The sequence below is a fragment of the Schistocerca piceifrons genome, chromosome 4 (assembly GCF_021461385.2).
Source record: "Schistocerca piceifrons isolate TAMUIC-IGC-003096 chromosome 4, iqSchPice1.1, whole genome shotgun sequence".
NCBI classification, from domain to species: domain Eukaryota; kingdom Metazoa; phylum Arthropoda; class Insecta; order Orthoptera; family Acrididae; genus Schistocerca; species Schistocerca piceifrons.
Genome location: NC_060141.1, coordinates 344,408,501 through 344,426,989, shown reverse-complemented (window position 1 = coordinate 344,426,989; position 18,489 = coordinate 344,408,501). Strand labels below are relative to the sequence as shown.

The window sequence follows — 18,489 nt, the reverse complement described above, 5'->3', positions numbered from 1 at the left end:
TATTTGGGTTGCGCCTCCTTGTGCAGGAAGGCGTACAGTATTCTGCTGCATTCATTTTCAATAAACAGCCACAAGATTTTAAAAACTCTCATCAGTAATCCAGGTGTTACCAAGTCCAAACCGAAGAATTTCCTCATGGCTCACTTCTTCTATACTCTCGGGGAGTACCTAAGAAAAATTTAAGCAGGTTCATGTGTTATATTGTTGATTATGCTCACATATACTTAGCAGTTTGTAAATTCATGTAAATTCAATTTTATTCATTATTAACTTTTCTGATGTTAATTTCGTGAACTGAGTCGTTCGATGATCATGGAGATTTGTTCCTCAGTTTGGTCCTACGGAACTAGACGTGAAAATATAAAATAAAAAATGGTGTTAAGTTTTCGCAAAAGTTTTACTTCTTTCCATTGTTCGTATTATTGCAGAAATTGTGGCGTAACAACACGTTATCCATAACGTCAATGGAATATTTACTGTGTGTATTTTGCTTCTTCTCCTTTGAGATGGTTACTCTGAACCCACTCCGTTCGGCATTTTATCCATTACGTAATATTCACACTATCAATTGAACTTTAACATTTTCATTGTGTATTACGTCAGGTAAGTATTTTTTTCCTTCTCAACATCAGCATAATTATTAAGTGACATTAACAGCAAGCCGTTGCAGCTGCTCGTCATTGCCTTTTTCGCATTTCGAGGTAACAACCAGCACTACTTTAAACTTGGGCGTGGCTACGAATAGCCCGTTAGTTGCTGCTACGGCCGGTTCTGGGGTTCGCTTTGCCGAGCAGTTTCTATCCTATCTTAGAGTGCGTTTATGCTGGACTTGCAATAAACATTAAGAGCAATGAAGAGAGGAGCAACCAAGGCACAGCTTGGCTCTACCCTTCTATCAGACTTTCAAGGCGGAGCTTAGGTAACAGCCTGGAGTTGAGTCCTGAGCGGCGTATTTGTTTTGAATTTGGAATGGAAGCTAATGTAGACGTTAATTAACCACTCAAATTTTTATATTCATTGGATACTACACTTGCTGAAAAGAAAAACACTATGCGATTAACAACACTGTATTCTGAAAAAAAAGCCACACAGCATAACTATGGATATAAGATACATGGGAATAAAAGCACATGCTTTACCGAATTCCGATTTTATTAACAAATATCTACTGGTCAGTCACTGAGAAGCTTTGAACGCTCTTTTCTTGTTGAAGTTGGAACCAAAGTTTCATGGACGATTGTGAAACTACGGAAACTGAAAATATCACAAACGTCGATGGGTTCAGAAAAGTAGTGAACAACTACTACAGTATCCGGAATTTCTCCATTCGCCTAGGAATTGCTTAAGAGTTATTTGTCTAGACTATTCTGGCTACATGTTCAAAAACTAAAAACATTATGTTGTATTGTGTTACAAGGCCTGACTGATGCTATTTGTAAGTTCATAAACATTAATGTTGCCGCTTATGAAACAAGAAACGACGGTGGAACTTTTTAAGTTTTCAGCTTTATTTTAAATTTTGTCAGACGGAAAATTTTTACATTTTTTTACGAAGCTCATCCGCTTTTATCCAGATTGTCACAACCAAAGGCATGACATTACTTACATTCTGACAAATAATATGACGAGTGTTCGAAAGAAAAGGGAAAGAAACAACACTGTGTATATAATTGAAGCCTTTATTCAAAAGTAATCAGAGGCCTGAGCACAACAATTCCACCTTTTCACGGAGCCGAAAGATTCCCTGTTCCCATAATTCCAGTAGCTGTGTCCTTTAGTTCGTCGTCCGAGATGAAGCGCTTTCCTTTGAGATATTATTTATTTATTTTTGGCGGACCAAACACATGGAAGTCGCAGGGCGACATGTTCGGTCCCTAGCTGCTCCCACTTGAATTTGGCCATTCCACTTTGAGTGATGTTGGAGACGTGTGGACGGGCGTTATCATGGAAGAAAATCACTCCCTCAGTGAGTACCATAAGCCGTTTCCTCTTGATGGACTTGCGTAGGCTGCGGAGTGTCTCACAGTACACGTCGCTGTTAATGGATTTTCCGTGTTCGAGGAATTTGACGAGTATTGGACCTCGAACATAGAAAAAGAGGAGGAGCATCACCTTGCTTGCTAAGGACGCAGCTTCGAATTTTTACCGGGAGGTCATGACGCCTGCTTCCATTGCCTGGATATTTCGCTACGTTATCCCAAAACGGGGCATACAAATTTCAACTTGTTTGATTGTGATGACGTTTCGCACCTTTTCATTTGAGTACTACATAGCAACATTAGGTTAACACGAGGACGGCAACAACTGTGTGTGCCTTAAGTTTAACGTATTCTAAATGGAGAATATTAGCCACAAGAAATATAAAATTATGTTGACGTTGCCGAAAATATTTTTAAATGAATTTGCTGACAGCATAATTCATGAACTGAACAGCCGAAACAACTTCTCAAGCTGCCACCGGAAGACCAATACAAGTGACCGGTAATATTCGCTCTCCCTTCAAAACTTTGTAGTAGTTCAGTGTCACCAAATTTTTCAATTCAACTGTCACTTCACTCTAAAGCTTGTCCAAAACGATCTTAAAAGTGATGGCTAGTGTCTTTTTGGCGCGAAACTGCAGGTCTGGCAGGTATGTCATACACAGAACTTCCAGCAGCCATACTGCGTACTTAGGAAGAATACTCAACCAGAGATTATCGCTGTTCCGCCACTAAACTTGGAGCAAAGCGATGCTTCAATAGGAACACTGCGATGAGAATGCTGTTTACACGTGTCACCGCTACGCTACTAGTCTACTGGTGATAGTTACATCGTAGATAAAATAATAGATCGCAAGAAGCTGTGTGGATACTATAGATAACATTACCGTTGCTGAAGTTTTACCTAAATATTCTTGGTGAAAACGGCTTTATGGACATGTGGCTATGGCGCAAGGCATGTTTCTATGCCGAAAGACCCGTCTCAATCTGCGAGAGACATCCTACGAGACTATACAAAAGACGTAGTTACGACTAGTTAATTTTCAAACGTTAACTTGTTCAGTCAGCCGAAGCAGCCGAACTATTTATTGGAACAGCGCAACGGTCCATTTGTGGCGTCATCCGAGCGCTACATAAGACTTACAGTTCCAATTACTCCGCTGTGCAAGCTCCATAGCACACGGCGGAGCGACTCCACTATCTTTGGCAGCGATAGGATGACATCCGGACTCGACTGTTGCAGGGTTACCAATAAAGAATTCAGTAGTTTCGCCAAGTTAAAGAAGGTTGTTTCAAAATTAACCAACTACGTATTTGTAGTCATGAGAATGTTTCCAGCAGAAGATGACGAATCGTTAGTTTCAGAAACATATCTTAGACCTCGGCCTAAAGACCGTAAAACGGATGTTAGCAAGTCCGGCCGTGAAAGCCTGCATTGTACGATTTACCTAAACACGCCAATCTGCGTGAGCTTAACGCGTGCCTTTCGGCTTCCTCTCGTTGTGACTTGGCTGTCTTGCTAAGTCACAACATGCTCAATTTGTGAAGCTCTTTCTTTTAAATAAACCATCCAATTTTTCTTAAACCGTAATAATTTGTGTATAGCTACATGTACATCACATATAATGATTTCTGTCCATTGGAATAATTCATTCGTGGCGCGTCGTTTCTTTTATCTTAGTGTTTATCACTTGCTTTGCCACCATTACTAATCAAGGAATTCCTCCTCCCCCCCCAACTCCCATACTAAAATCATCATAAGGAAAACAATAAAAACTGCACTTACTGCGACACCCGATAATCCCGCCAGAGCAGCATCACCATTTCCACCGCCTGAAACACCAACATCAATTATTAGTCCACAACAAACTTAACTTTAATAATACTATTGATATCAAACTTAATTTGACTGAATTTCTAAAAATGCAGCCACAGCAAAGTTGTGGCCATGTACGCTGTATTTAACTATCCACTAGCTGTATGAATTGGTAAATATCTGGAAATCACCAAATATTGAACGAAATGTTTTGTAAAGGTCCATTTAGCATAACGTTTATGTACAGTGTTAAAACATAATGCGTGGCGTGATCGAACCATTGTCGATACAGCAAATGATAAACACCGTCTGAAGTGATAAAACAGTGCCTCATAGACGCTGTTTAGTTACAGAGAGCACTGTCATGCTGATACAAACAAACTATCGTCTCCGGACTGATCCTGAACTGTATCCGGTAGGCAATGCTGTAAAATATATTCATATCCGTCCGCGTTTAGCGTTCTTGTTGTTTTTTTTTTTTTTAAGCGCAATAAGGGGACCCACACCTTAACCATCCCCAAACACCAACACCAACTGTTCCATATTGCACTATAGGCACTATAAATGATGGATGGCAAGTACCATTCTCCAGGCAAGCGACAAAACCAAACCCTCCTATCGGGCTGCCACAGGATACAGCGCGATACATCGTTCCAAATCCGCTACTTTCCAGTCATCCAAAGTTCAGTGACATCGGTCTTCACACAACCTCATGCAGCGCTTAGTACTGAGTAAGATATGTGAGGCTTATGACGAGCTGCTCGGCCATCTCACTCCATTCTTCTTAATTCCCTAGGCACATTCGTTGTGCTAGATGGACTGCTGGCTGCAATTTCGAACTTACGTCTGATTTCTTCTGCCAATTTCATGCGATTTTTTTCAGCCATCCTCCGCAATGCTCGACAGTCCCTTTCTATCAGAACATGAGGTCTGTCTGGTCTTGGTTTAGCTGTGGTTGTTCCTTCCAGTTTGCTGGCCGCGGTGGTCTCGCGGTTCTAGGCGCGCAGTCCGGAACCGCGCAACTGCTACGGTCGCCGGTTCGAATCCTGCCTCGGGCGTGGATGTGTGTGATGTCCTTAGGTTAGTTAGGTTTAAGTAGTTCTAAGTTCTAGGGGACTGATGACCACAGATGTTAAGTCCCATAGTGCTCAGAGCCATTTGAACCATTTGATTTGATGCTGAACGTTCTGGACGCCCTGTGGAGGCTAAGACTCCAGAAATCATTGATAAAATCCATCATGTGGTGATAGATGACAGAAGAGTTAATGTGCGTGAGATTGTTAGTGCTGTGGGCATCTCTAATGAATGAGTACATAATATTTTGCATAAACATTTGGACATGAGAAAGCTATCCGCAAGATGGATTCCGCGATTGCTCATGCTTGACCAGAAACGGAAACGTGGTAAGTGTTGCAAGGATGGTTTGCAGCTGTTCAGGAAGGATCTGTAGGACTTTAAGCGTCGTTTCGTCACTGTGGATGAAACATGGACACATTACTATACTCTTGAGACCAAACAACAATCTAAACAATGGGTTACCAAGGGAGAATCTGCACCAAAATAGGCGAAGACCAGTCCTTCGGCCGGAAAGGTTATGGCGACTGTCTTTTGGGATTCGCAAGGGATAATCCTCATCGACTATCTGGAAAAGGGTAAAACTATTACAGGTGCATATTATTCTTCGTTATTGGACCGTTTGAAAACCGAGTTGCAAGAAACACGTCGGCGATTGGACCGCAAAAAAGTCATTTTCCATCGCGACAATGCAACATCACACACCTCAGCAGTTGTGGTCGCAAAATTAATCGAAATAGGATTCCAACTCGTTTCACATCCCCTCTATTCTCCAGACTTGGCTCCATCAGGCTACTATTTGTTTCCTAGTTTGAAGAAATGGCTGGCACGACAAAGATTTTATTCAAACGAGGAGGTGATTGCAGCAACTAATAGCTATTTTGCACACTTGGACAATTCCTATTATTCGGAAGGGATCAACAAATTAGAACAGCGTTGGACGAAGTGTATAAGTCTAAAAGGAGACAATGTCGAAAAATAAAAAAGGTTTACCTCAAACACGTAAGTAGTTATTATTTTTGCACGGGCTTTTCAAACGCCCCTCGTATAAGGCTGTGTCAGAGACTTGGTGTTACTATTACGACAGATTGATAATTTTAAATCATGTGCGTATTAAAGTGTGATCCTGTGTTACTGGTACATTCATTACAATACAAATAAAATATTTTAAACACAATAATTTAAAAAGCTAAAAACTGTAGCAACCGTTTTACAGCACGGTAGTGTGGTGATCAGATAGCTTAATTTTTAAACAAATTGCTTATTTATATTAAAATAAACGGGTTCTAACGTCATACTTTTCTTTACAGCAACGTGGGCGCTGTGAATACTTCCCATTTGCTGCCAGTAAAAGGTCAAAATATCTTTCACTTTGCTGTCTGGAATGAGCTGAGCACGAGTATGATTCCGATAGGTTGTTCGTTGTGTTTTTTAAAAGCATTGCCTGTAGTCGAGTGTGAGCCCTATGAGATCGCTGACCGCGGCAGCGTCACGGTAAACGGAAGCTTCTGGAGAGCGGGCTCACCCCTGGCGAGATATCGCCGCGACCGCGCTACCTTGGAGGCTGTTCGGTGTGATAGTTTATCGAGCTGCCCCCTCTGAAACATGAAGCCCCTCACCTTCATCCATTTCCCATTTGTGGTTCGATCCGAATTCCACTTGCCCACCTTCCTTCCCGCGCACGTGTGCTGCCTCGCAATGCGCCCAAATTGTGTGAGTGAAACGACATTGCTTTTGATCTTTTTTCTTTTTTATCATCAGTCTACTGACTGGTTTGATGCGGCCCGCCACGAATTCCTTTCCTGTGCTAACCTCTTCATCTCAGAGTAGCACTTGCAACCTACGTCCTCAATTATTTGCTTGACGTATTCCAATCTCTGTCTTCCTCTACAGTTTTTGCCCTCTACAGCTCCCTCTAGTACCATGGAAGTCATTCCCTCATGTCTTAGCAGATGTCCTATCATCCTGTCCCTTCTCCTTATCAGTTTTTTCCACATATTCCTTTCCTCTCCGATTCTGCGTAGAACCTCCTCATTCCTTACCTTATCAGTCCACCTAATTTTCAACATTCGTCTATAGCACCACATCTCAAATGTTTCGATTCTCTTCTGTTCCGGTTTTCCCACAGTCCATGTTTCACTACCATACAATGCTGTACTCCAGACGTACATCCACAGAAATTTCTTCCTCAAATTAAGGCCGGTATTTGATATTAGTAGACTTCTCTTGGCCAGAAATGCCTTTTTTGCCATAGCGAGTCTGCTTTTGGTGTCCTCCTTGCTCCGTTCGTCATTGGTTATTTTACTGCCTAGGTAGCAGAATTCCTTAACTTCATTGACTTCGTGACCATCAATCCTGATATTAAGTTTCTCGCTGTTCTCATTTCTACTACTTCTCATTACCTTCGTCTTTCTCCGATTTACTCTCAAACCATACTGTGTACTCATTAGACTGTTCATTCCGTTCAGCAGATCATTTAATTCTTCTTCACTTTCACTCAGGATAGCAATGTCATCAGCGAATCGTATCATTGATATCCTTTCACCTTGTATTTTAATTCCACTCCTGAACCTTTCTTTTATTTCCATCATTGCTTCCTTGATGTACAGATCGAAGAGTAGTGGCGAAAGGCTACAACCTTGTCTTACACCCTTCTTAATACGAGCACTTCGTTCTTGATCGTCCACTCTTTATTATTCCCTCTCGGTTGTTGTACATATTGTATATGACCCGTCTCTCCCTATAGCTTACCCCTACTTTTTTCAGAATCTCGAACTATGAAAGTGTCTTGATTTTTCTTTAGCCTTGCTTCCATTATTAGCAGTAACGTCAGAATTGCCTCTCTCGTCCCTTTACTTTTCCTAAAGCCAAACTGATCGTCACCTAGCGCATTCTCAATTTTCTTTTCATTTCTTCTGTATATTATTCTTGTAAGCAGCTTCGATGCATGAGCTGTTAAGCTGATTGTGCGATAATTCTCGCACTTGTCAGCTCTTGCCGTCTTCGGAATTGTGTGGATGATGCTTTTCCGAAAGTCAGATGGTATATCGCCAGACTCATATATTCTACACACCAATGTGAATCGTTATGATCTCAAAAAATATGGCGCACTTCCAGTAATGCAGATTGCACACTGGCTTGTGTTAAAAGAAACTGTAGGATGAAGGTCGTCCGAAATATACGATTTCGCAATATCAAAAAGGTTTGTTTTCAAGGGTGATTAGGTACTATCAAAACAAGGTAAGTGTGAAGAATATAGTTATCTTGACGATATTGCAGTCCCTGTGTTATTCTGATGAAGATGCACTGCGGCGACCTCAGCTGTTACGAAACACATCAGATGATTTCGTTGACTACCATCAGCTGTAGAATGGAATGACGACAGTGAAAATTTGTGCCGGACCGGGAGTCGAACCCGGATTTCCCGCTTATCGCGAGCGGTCGCCTTACCATTTGGCTATCCGTGCACGACTCACGGCCAGACCCGAACTTTCATATCTCGTCAACCATACATCTACGATCTGTACTCGCACATCCGTCATGTGTATTCCCATACAGATCAGACATTGTGCCTGAAAGTCGCATGCCCGGTATCGGCAGATATTTATCTGCCGATACCAGGCATGCAGGATGTTACGTCTTGGGGATTTTGCGTCTGTGTAAATTTTGCATTTTAGTTTCGTTGTTTCTGCAAAGTGTTCTGATCGGTTTTGTGTACCAAGGAGGATCAGCTCCGTCGATTGTTAATTTATTTGGTATAATTCTCTCAATTGCTGCCGATACTATTTCTTTGAATTCAAGCCACATCTGGTCTACACTCATATTATTAATTTGGAAGGAGCTGAGATTGTCTCTCAGTAAGACGTCAAGTGAATTTTTATCTGCTTTTTTGAACAGGTATATTTTTCGTTTATTTCTGGAGGATTTGGGGGTTACAATATTCAATCTCGCTACGACAACCCTGTGTTCACTAATCCCTGTATTCGTTTTGATGCCCGTTATTAGCTCAGGATCATTTGTTGCTAAGAGGTCAATTGTGTTTTCACAACCGTTTACTATTCGCGTGGGCTCACGAACTAACTGTTCGACATAATTCTCAGAGAATCCGTTTCGCACAATTCTGGATGATGTTTTATGCGTTCCTCCGGAATTAAACATGTATTTTCGCCAACATATCGAGGGTAAATTAAAGTCACCACCAACTATAATCGTATGAGTCGGGTACGTGTTTGAAATCGAACTCAAGTTTTCTTCCAACCTTTCAGCAACTGTACCATCTGAATTGGGTGGTCGGTAAAAGGATCCAATTATTATTTTATTCCTTTTGCCAACAATGACCTCTGCTAATACTAACTCACAGGACCTATCTACTTCAATTTCGCGACAAGATAAACTACTTCTAACTTCTATCCTTTCGGAACACCGTAACGTTGTTCGCAAAAATTTCGTCTGAGCTTATATCCGGCTTTAGCCAGCTTTTAGTGCCTATAACGATTCGAGCATCAGTGCTTTCTATTAGCGCTTGGAGCTCTGGTGCTTTCCCAACACAGCTACGACAATTTACAACTGTTATACCGGTGGTTCCTTTGTCTACGTTCTTCCTGTGTTGGGCTTGCGCCGTTTTTGACTGAAGCCCTTCTGATGTTTTCCCGAGACCCTCTAACCTAAAAAACCGCCCAGTCCACGCCTCACAGCCCGTACTACCCGTGTAGCCGCCTCCTGCGTATAGTGGACACCTGACCTATTCAGCGGAACCCGAAACCCAACCACCCTTTGGCTCAAGTCGAGGAATCTGCAGCCTACACGGTCACAGAACTGTCTGAGCCTCTGATTCAGACCCTCCATTCGGCTCTCAACCAGAGGTCCGCAATCGGTCCTGTCGACTATGCTGTAAATGGTCAGCTCCGCTTTCATCTTGCAAGCAAGACTGGCAGCCTTTACCACTTCTGTTAGCCGCTCGAAACCAGAGAGAATCTCTTGCGATCCAAAGTGACACACATAATTGGTACCGACGTTGTCTTGCAAAACCGTATAAAACCTTATCTGTATAGTGACTGTACTCCACAACTGACGGCCGCCGAGAACGGTGGGTCCTGCATATGACAGCAGATATAACTGTAACATCAGCCCGCTTCCATCTGGAAGACAATTATTATCGTAGTTCTAGTGAGACAGAGAAGCAACGATAGTAGGGCCTAAAACGTACGTAGCAACTGTCACACAGTTACAGAAGCGGAGCTCTTGCAGAAAGCCATCATTTTACAAAAACGACACGACATTGTCAGTGCTGATATCAATACAACAGCTAGGTGGTTTATGGTTCAAAATCACCCTCAGACCAGCCTACTGGAATGTCCTACATGATGAACAACAGAGGTGAAGACGACGATTATGATGATGATGTGGGGCGTTGTTGGTCATCATCTGTCTCGAATAGTATTACATCGCGAAAAAGAAATCAAGGTTAGAATTAACGTCACTGTCAACATCGAGTCTGTTACAGGTAGCGCAGTAACTATGTTGGACAACGATTAGAGAGAGAATTAGGCACGGCCTCATACAAGTCACCATTCCGCTATGTTTGATTGCAGGTACCTGTGGCGGTACTCAGCATATTGCCACTTATCCTGGTGTGTGAGTAACTCCTCAGATTGCGTGGCCTTCTCAGTGAAGACGTCTTCTCCTCCTTTCGCAGCATCAGTCTTCCGGATGCTAGAATCGAACATCGATGCAGTCATTCTGAATTGACTTTTCTAGCATAACAAGGGCTCTGTGGTCAGTCTAGTAAACTGTGGCCCGTCACAACAGAGAAGACGGATGTGCCGTTTACTGTGACAAGAATTAGTACAAGTCTCCAGTCAAATTCATTTCCTCTGCATGGGGATAACGAACTGCATCCTTATCTAGTAACTTGGTCGACGAGATGGTAAACACTCCGCATAAAAGTTAATGAGCTGTGAGATAATTATGCCGAAAAGAATCGCTATACAGCCTTGGCGAAGCGTGGCTCTACAAGGCTGCGCATACAGAAACCGAGCACTGATGAACTTGCTTTCAGCGTTGAACTCATGGAGGCTTTACAGCGAACGGCAGTTGGTTTAGTTGTTGCCAAAATTGCAGTTCTCTTCTGCGCACGAAAGTGACACTTTGTTTACACATCACTTTAAACTATAGAGTAATTTCAGCGACAGACTAGGTTTATTAACGGAGGCAGCTGTGCAGAACGTAAGCATATTAAGTGCCGAGAAATGTTTCAGTAAAGTCTAAGTGTTGCTCGTGCGTCGTTTCCATACACGATCACCTAACGACCTGACACTTTCACAGTTCTCAGTATACGCACTTACAGCAATAAAACAATGCAGTTCAGGAATCGTAAGCATAAAAAAATTATTTTAGGTGCTAATACTGTCATATAGGAAGGATGAAAAGTCGAGATGTACAAATTTACAATATGAGCAAATATCTTTATTTAATGCTGCCACCATGAGTTGTACGAAGTGTTGTCTTGCGTAGTGGCCTCAAGTACAGAGAATGAGAGCGCCTGTTTCGTGGGCATTGTCTGTTAACAACGCTCCTATCCGAGTTTCAAATTCATAGCTTCCTTTTTTTTTTTTTAAATGGACTGATCAGAGTGGTCGTGCACAGCCTACGTTCAGTCGACTATACACACCAGAGAGAGGCAGGCCGTAGAAGGAGTGGAACTTATTGTGCTGAAAAATATATGAATTTCGTATAATTTGAGTATGATTTGCGTTGTCTTGAGCTACAAGAAAATCCCACAACGCAGCGACAATTTCTCAGAAGGGTCGTTCTTTCAGTGACCGCGTGATTATAGTGCAATGCTTAGAACATTAAGCAGAATGAAAATTATCCAAGTTTTGATTCGGTCATCTTCATTTTTGTTTGCCCTGACATCTGCAGATGCAGTGTGCAACATTACAACGGTAATCTCTTGCTTACTTTAGTTACCGAGGCAAGTTTAGAGGCATCAGACTTTCCTTACATATATTCAGGCAGTACAAGTATCAGCGGAAAAATGCTCCTGTCGGGGTATAGAAAAAAGGCAAATACGCTCTTCTTTAAAAGACTAACAGATTTATGGGAAACCAGCTGCCTCAAGCCTCATTCCACCTTTAACCAAAAATTTTGGTACACGAACATACTCGCGCTCTTATAACACAGAACTTTCTAATTCCTTTTACCCAGTTTATCTTTGTAGTTAAGACTTTATACTCAGCATCTCCCTCTCGTTGCCACTGTCTATACCTGTATAGGTCTCTCTCCAACTGCCTCCATTTTCACCCATTAATTTATGGTATATTCCATTGCCACTGTCTCCTTTCTCATTTACATTGTCTCCCTCAGTCTTTCTTTCCCACAGCCCCTATCTCCACTATCACTCGGTAGCTCAAGAATTCTGGGGAAGGGGAGGGCGGGGGGAGTGTTCCAACTCACCCCCCCCCCCCCCCACACAGACACACACATCTGTTTATAACAGTGGTCGAAAATGTGCACTCCCCTGTATGTATGCGTTACAGTTCGCCAGTCTGTGAGGGTCCAAAGTCCCCAAGCCTATGGATGGTCTCCACTATCTGTATTTTTCATTTCCATTGCCTCCTCTCTCTCCATCCATCTATCTTTCTCTTTTACTGCCACTGTATCTCATTGACCATAAACATCTCCTCTATTTTTGGCTCTCACTGCTTTAGCATTCATCCATTTCTCTCTCTCTTTGACTGCCACATTCTCTCTCCCATGATCACTGTCTTCTCTCTCTCTCTCTTTCTCTCCCCGCTGTTCCCCCTGTTCCGCTATTCTGTTTCAGCACAAAAAACACCAATATGTTGTATAAGAGGGAAAAATTGTTATTAGAAATATTTTACTGCCATTCCATAATTTTCGGCACTAATTTTAAGTTCCTTACAGGCAAGGTAATGCAGATTTAATCTTTTTTTTTTTTTGTCACTGCAGTGCAATTTGGGCACATTTGTACAGGCGTGAAGTGCCCAACACAGAGACAGAGCGTCATAACTTTTACTGCCCGAAAACATAGTTTGGTAAACTCAGAACCCTTGCCATGTGTTCACTACGTCAGTTAAGACTACATTTACGCCTCAGACCGCTTATTACGTGTATAAACACTGTAACTTTGAACCGCTAGCTCTCGGTAGAGGAAAATGATCCAGAGAGATTTCTCAAAAACTGCCCATGAACAAAAAAAAGTCGCGTAAGTTCCTCGTTAGACCACACTTAATGCAAAAGAACCAGCCTGTTTGCTCAATTTATCCTGGGCTGGAGGAAGTGTGTAATGTCTAAATTTTCAGCCTGTACTGTACGACCGTCCGCAGCTCGTGGTCTTGCGGTAGCGTTCTCGCTTCCCGAGCCCGGGTTCCCGGGTTCGATTCCCTGCGGGGTCAGGGATTTTCTCTGCCTCGTGATGAGTGGGTGTTGTGTGATGTCCTTAAGTTCGTTAGGTTTAAGTAGTTCTAAGTTCTAGGGGACTGATAACCATAGATGTTAAGTCCCATAGTGCTCAGAGCCATTTGAACCATTTGACTGTACGACAGCTACAGTATGCTCGTTCTTCAGATAGATGCAGAAATGGTCGCTAGGCCAAGAGATATCCACACAACACTTGACTCCTTATCTCTAAGAGCAATAGAACCCCAAACATGATGCCCCGAAGAATCGCGTGTTCGGGAGAGTTTACATTTAGTAGAAGACCAAAGGGAGATTACAACGTGGAAAATTTGAAAAGGGGGCAGATAAGGGATGTGAGAGAAGACACGGTCAGGGAAGGAGGAGAGGGATATAATAAAATCACTGGGAGAATATGGGAGCACTTGTTTTAGCGTTTGACAGATGGAAACTAGCTGTATATGTCAATGTTTAGGGAAAAATTATGAGGCTCACGAAAGGTAGTACTTCAGCTTTTTCTTACATGCAACAGATCTCTGAATTGTGCATAGGATGCACGGTAGATATCATTTCTACAATTTATATAAGCTGTAGAACACTATCAACAAAAAATATTTTGAACAGAGCAGGGGTTTGCAAATGTTTTTGTTTTATGGGTGGGTACAGCTACGATAGATAGATACATGAGACTTTGTGCTGCGTTTGTGATGAGATGACAGGCACTTGATCCCTGACGTGAGGTATCGGGCTACATGCAAACTACTGCTTACGGCCGAAGAGAGGAGCCAGCGCGAGGAGCACTCTGTTGAATCCTCCAGGAGGTTCCATCTCGTCCGGTCGCTCCGAGGCCATCAAGAATATGACGCGGCGACGCCTGTGTGGCCTCACAGTGGGGGCAGTGGGTGCGTCTGACAGCTACGGAGGCGAGGACCACGAGAGCCCGACTAGTGAGCTTGTGATTGGCGTCGTGAGTTAATGGCGGCTGCGCATGACCGACCCGGGCCGAGGGCAACCTGGCGCACGTCCGTCGCACCGGCTGCTAAATCGGGCGCAGAAACTCTCCTCAAGATGCACTGCATCCTCTTGTGAAACGCAATACTTACTGAGGAGCAACAACTATGGTTCTACTTTCTCTGAATTACACTGTGCACAAAGCATCAATAAGATATCAGAATAAACCAGTAAACTCCTGATACTTTAAAGAATCGAACCCCCATATTTAAACAGCTTCAAACGTTTTATTACAGAACACGAATTGGGGATCAACGATGACAACAAATCATCTATGCTCATTTCGATTTCATCACTGCCGTCTACATATCGTTGCCCGATAATAATCGACCCCGAAACATCGATGTTAAATGATGAATTGAACAAATTAACTGATTTATATAGTTAATGCGTTAAATATTTGACTTTAAACACATAAGCGAGAAAAAGTTTCCGAGAGATTCGAAATTACGTGTCAAGTTTGCTGGAAGGCGCTGAATGCTGCCGTTCACGAAAACTGGATGAATAAACTCCGGATATTTGCGCGCCGTCACTTACGTTGCCTCAAGACAAAAACAGTATTTCTAATCGTAATACTTGTCTTATGGTGTTAAAGTTTTAATATAAGATTATAACTCTCAACGAGGACATTATGACGACGTTTTACATTTATAAATACCGTCAATAACTACGCGAAATATTGAAAATCAAGTTTTTGTTGCCCTGTAAGGCCTTAGATAGGCAACCTGCAACTCGTACCGGGTTTTGTGATAGCACTTTAATAATACAGATGAGAATTCAGCTTTTTGTTGTATATATTTCAGCCTCAGGTCACACGAAAGGTACCATTATCGGATTTGATTCTGAGAAAGTTGTCATTAGGTGATCTGCTTAAAAAGAAAGAAAAAAGGGGGTAGAGTAAACAGTTAGTAAACTAAATTATAAAACAAATTAATTTATATAATTTACTTGAATAATTTACATAATAACTCATCAACTGAACAGGCCCTATGTGATTGTACGGGGATTTGTTCACAGTACTAATTAGGAATAGGCGATACTGGCAAATCATCGATGCTGATTCCGGTTTCATCATCAAAGTCAAAATTCGATGTTCGATAATTATCGACCACGAAGTATCGATGTTCAATGATGAATTTATATAGTGGCGTAAAAAGCAACATACAAATACATCTAATATCATTTTTATTAGTCAATAAATATAGAAATATTTAACATTGTATAAACTACGACTTTTAACCTACAGACTAAAACAATAAAATTTTTGAGAGACGTCTCCCCTTCACTCTATTCGTTATTGATAGGGAGTATTTTCTGCTTTTGTCGAAAAATTCTTGATTGTTTTGATTGCCTTCGAACACGTTAAAGCACTTTGAAAGCTGACATAGCTAATATGTTAACATGTTCAGCTGGTAGTACGCGCTTTCTGATTTCTTTAACGACGTTACTATTCAGATTCTCTCAAATAGTCTGTATCTGATGTATGCTAGATATTTCGACAGTCAACATACCAGTTCTTGGCATTACTTTACACTATATAGTTATTTTACTGTTTGTAAAGTACTTTTCTACGCAGATTTCACGAGTAGCCACTTTTAAAGCCGCAGAATGGTACAAACATCTGCCACATCCACAATATCTGCGTCTGCTAGCATGACTGGTGCACTAGCATGGTCGTTACTGATATTACTCATCACTGTACACAGCTGCAAAGATCTTTCATTATACATAACATTAAGTTCCATCTAGTGGATTCTAGTTCGAGGTATTATTCTTTTCTTAGCTCATCACTTGCTACTATACTTCGTTTAAACCACATTGCAATACTTTTTCACATCTGTGATCAGCTCAGAGAGTGTGTAAGTATTTTCTTTTTTTTTCCTTCTATCAAAATGAGCATATGGGCGAAACTCGATAAACGACTTTTTCTTCCAAATGTTATTTTTGCTTCTCTAAACATACTTTCCCCTCTATCAGTACTTCGCTGGTATTTATTTCCTATTCGTTACAAATCTGCAATAGCTTGCTTGCAATATATTCACCTGTGAGTGATCTTGATAACTCATAGATGCCAAGAGTAGTAGTTTCCATCTTAACGGTATCAAAATAGTGATCGGTAATACCCACAAACCTTCAACAGAATAGAATTTTGAAACAGACCCGAGTAACTTCACGAAGGTACTTGCCAAAAGATGTAATGACTTTCATCAATTTAAAACGCCTTCGTTTTCAGCATAATGAATGAAATTGCTTTAGACAAGCGTACACCTTTCCATACTCTTTATAGAGCGTATTTTGAGAGTTTCAAAAAGTTGAAGCTAATGTTGGTTGACGAGAGCTTTTACACAATGAAATCGAAATACTACTTTTATCTGATTCGCTGTCGTTAAAAATATTGCCGCTCTTCCTTCTCCCTCCCTAAGGCCATGCTTGACAAGATGCAACTATGTTGTAATGGAATAATTATGAGATATGTTAAGAAAAAGATGCGTTTGAGTATGCGTGGTTTTTTTTTTTTTTTTAAATATCGATGATCATCGAAAATCTCTAGTACGAAATCAGTTATCTTCGCACCACCCCTCCTCCATTGCGGGCTGACTGAATGGGGAGATGCATATTTCTTTTGCAGAATGTGAACTTATAAAAATCGAAATGAGGGAGCGCTTAAGAAAGGTGCTACATTTAACTGATTTTATGTTTTTATTAACCCTATATGTGGATCACGTGTGTGACGTTGCAACCATACGGAACGAATCAGACTATACACGCCATTCAACGTAATTCTCAATGAAAGGTTGAAGAATGCTGACCAGTCTCAGATAAACACACAATAGTAAAAAAATCGCTTAGTAATAGACAAAAGCGTGCTACTGAAACCGTCCAAAATCTCCAATATTTTTCGGTCTACGGGAGAAAAATAAACTGCGAATGGAAACCCATGTGCGAAACCGACACCCACAGAAGCAACAGATCATCGCATTCATAGGAGACAAGGCCTGCCTACACAAGTAGCTCCAGCTTTTCCAATGGCGAACGTGGTAATCAGTCACGGTCACTGCAAAGCAAACAACCTTGCGAGACGTTCCGCTTACGATCCTTCAGCGTCACGTGTGCTGGACATGCGGTGGCCTGGTGGCAGGAACCGGCTCCTGTAATTTTAACGCTCTGTTGCGTGGTTGGGAGATGTTTCTGGACACGTGCTCCTACACTAGGTATCCTCTAAAACGCCTCGAAGTATGTCGTAACATTTCTGGGACACCATGTATAATCATGAAAACAGAAATTCCGTTTGAAATGAACTTTATAATTTAATGTTTGCATATTTGCATTGAAAATTGCCTTTCTTAAGTTTTAATTTCCTTAAAATATAAAACAACAAGACATTAATAATATTAGTAATCGAAATACGTTAACTAACTAGTTTATTTCTCTCGGAGACTTGCAATGACGCTAACTCAAAAATATCTAAACTGAAGTCTAGTGTTTTCCCGTAAATACGTTCATTCAGTTTTAAACGTTGTGCTTCAGTTATTCACCTCCTTATGTGTCGGATGGCGTTCATGCCAGTGCGCTCAGCAGTGCAATCTAGCAAAATTATTTTATTTTTTCCAACCGCCATGTAGCGGGTATTGTTTTCTCGGTAAAAGCACACGATGCTGATACAGAAAAGGTTGGAATCCAAACTGCTGTTTCAGAAAAAAGTTTTAGATTCTGCTGAGCCACAATCACGCAGTATTTTCTGAAGCAGAAATCACCATTTGACTGTATATAACTCTATTTTTCTTCTTTGCTATCTAGATTTCGGGCTTTATGCCGTTTTCGAGTACTATAGCAAGATTTCTTAATTTCTTAGACCATTAACACGTCACACCCGGTGAAGCCAGCCCAAAGCAGGTAAACAAGATTTACCAGCTATGTCGTGTTTTTGGAAATTTGTGGTAAGGTCTTATGGGATCAAACTGCTGAAGTCATCATTGCCTTAGCTTACACGCTATGTAATCTATCTTAAACTAACTTACGCTAAGGACCACACACACACACACACACACACACATACACACTTACAAACACGCACACACACACGCGCGCGCGCCATGGACTCGAACCTCCAGCGGGAGGGAGGCGGGGGGGGGGGGGGGGGGGAGGGGGGAGCCGCGCGGACCGTGACAAGACGCCTCAGACCACGCGGCT

The 18,489-nt window shown here is 41.7% G+C and overlaps 1 protein-coding gene across 1 annotated transcript in view; it reads right to left on the bottom strand.

Annotated features, from left to right (window-relative positions):
* LOC124794768 (kalirin) overlaps positions 1 to 18,489 on the bottom strand; it is a 2,150,963-nt gene that overhangs the window by 2,023,423 nt on the left and 109,051 nt on the right. The window contains exon 2 of the mRNA XM_047258392.1: positions 3,766 to 3,812. The gene's annotated coding sequence lies outside the window, so the exon portion shown is untranslated. The remainder of the gene's footprint in view (positions 1 to 3,765; positions 3,813 to 18,489) is intronic.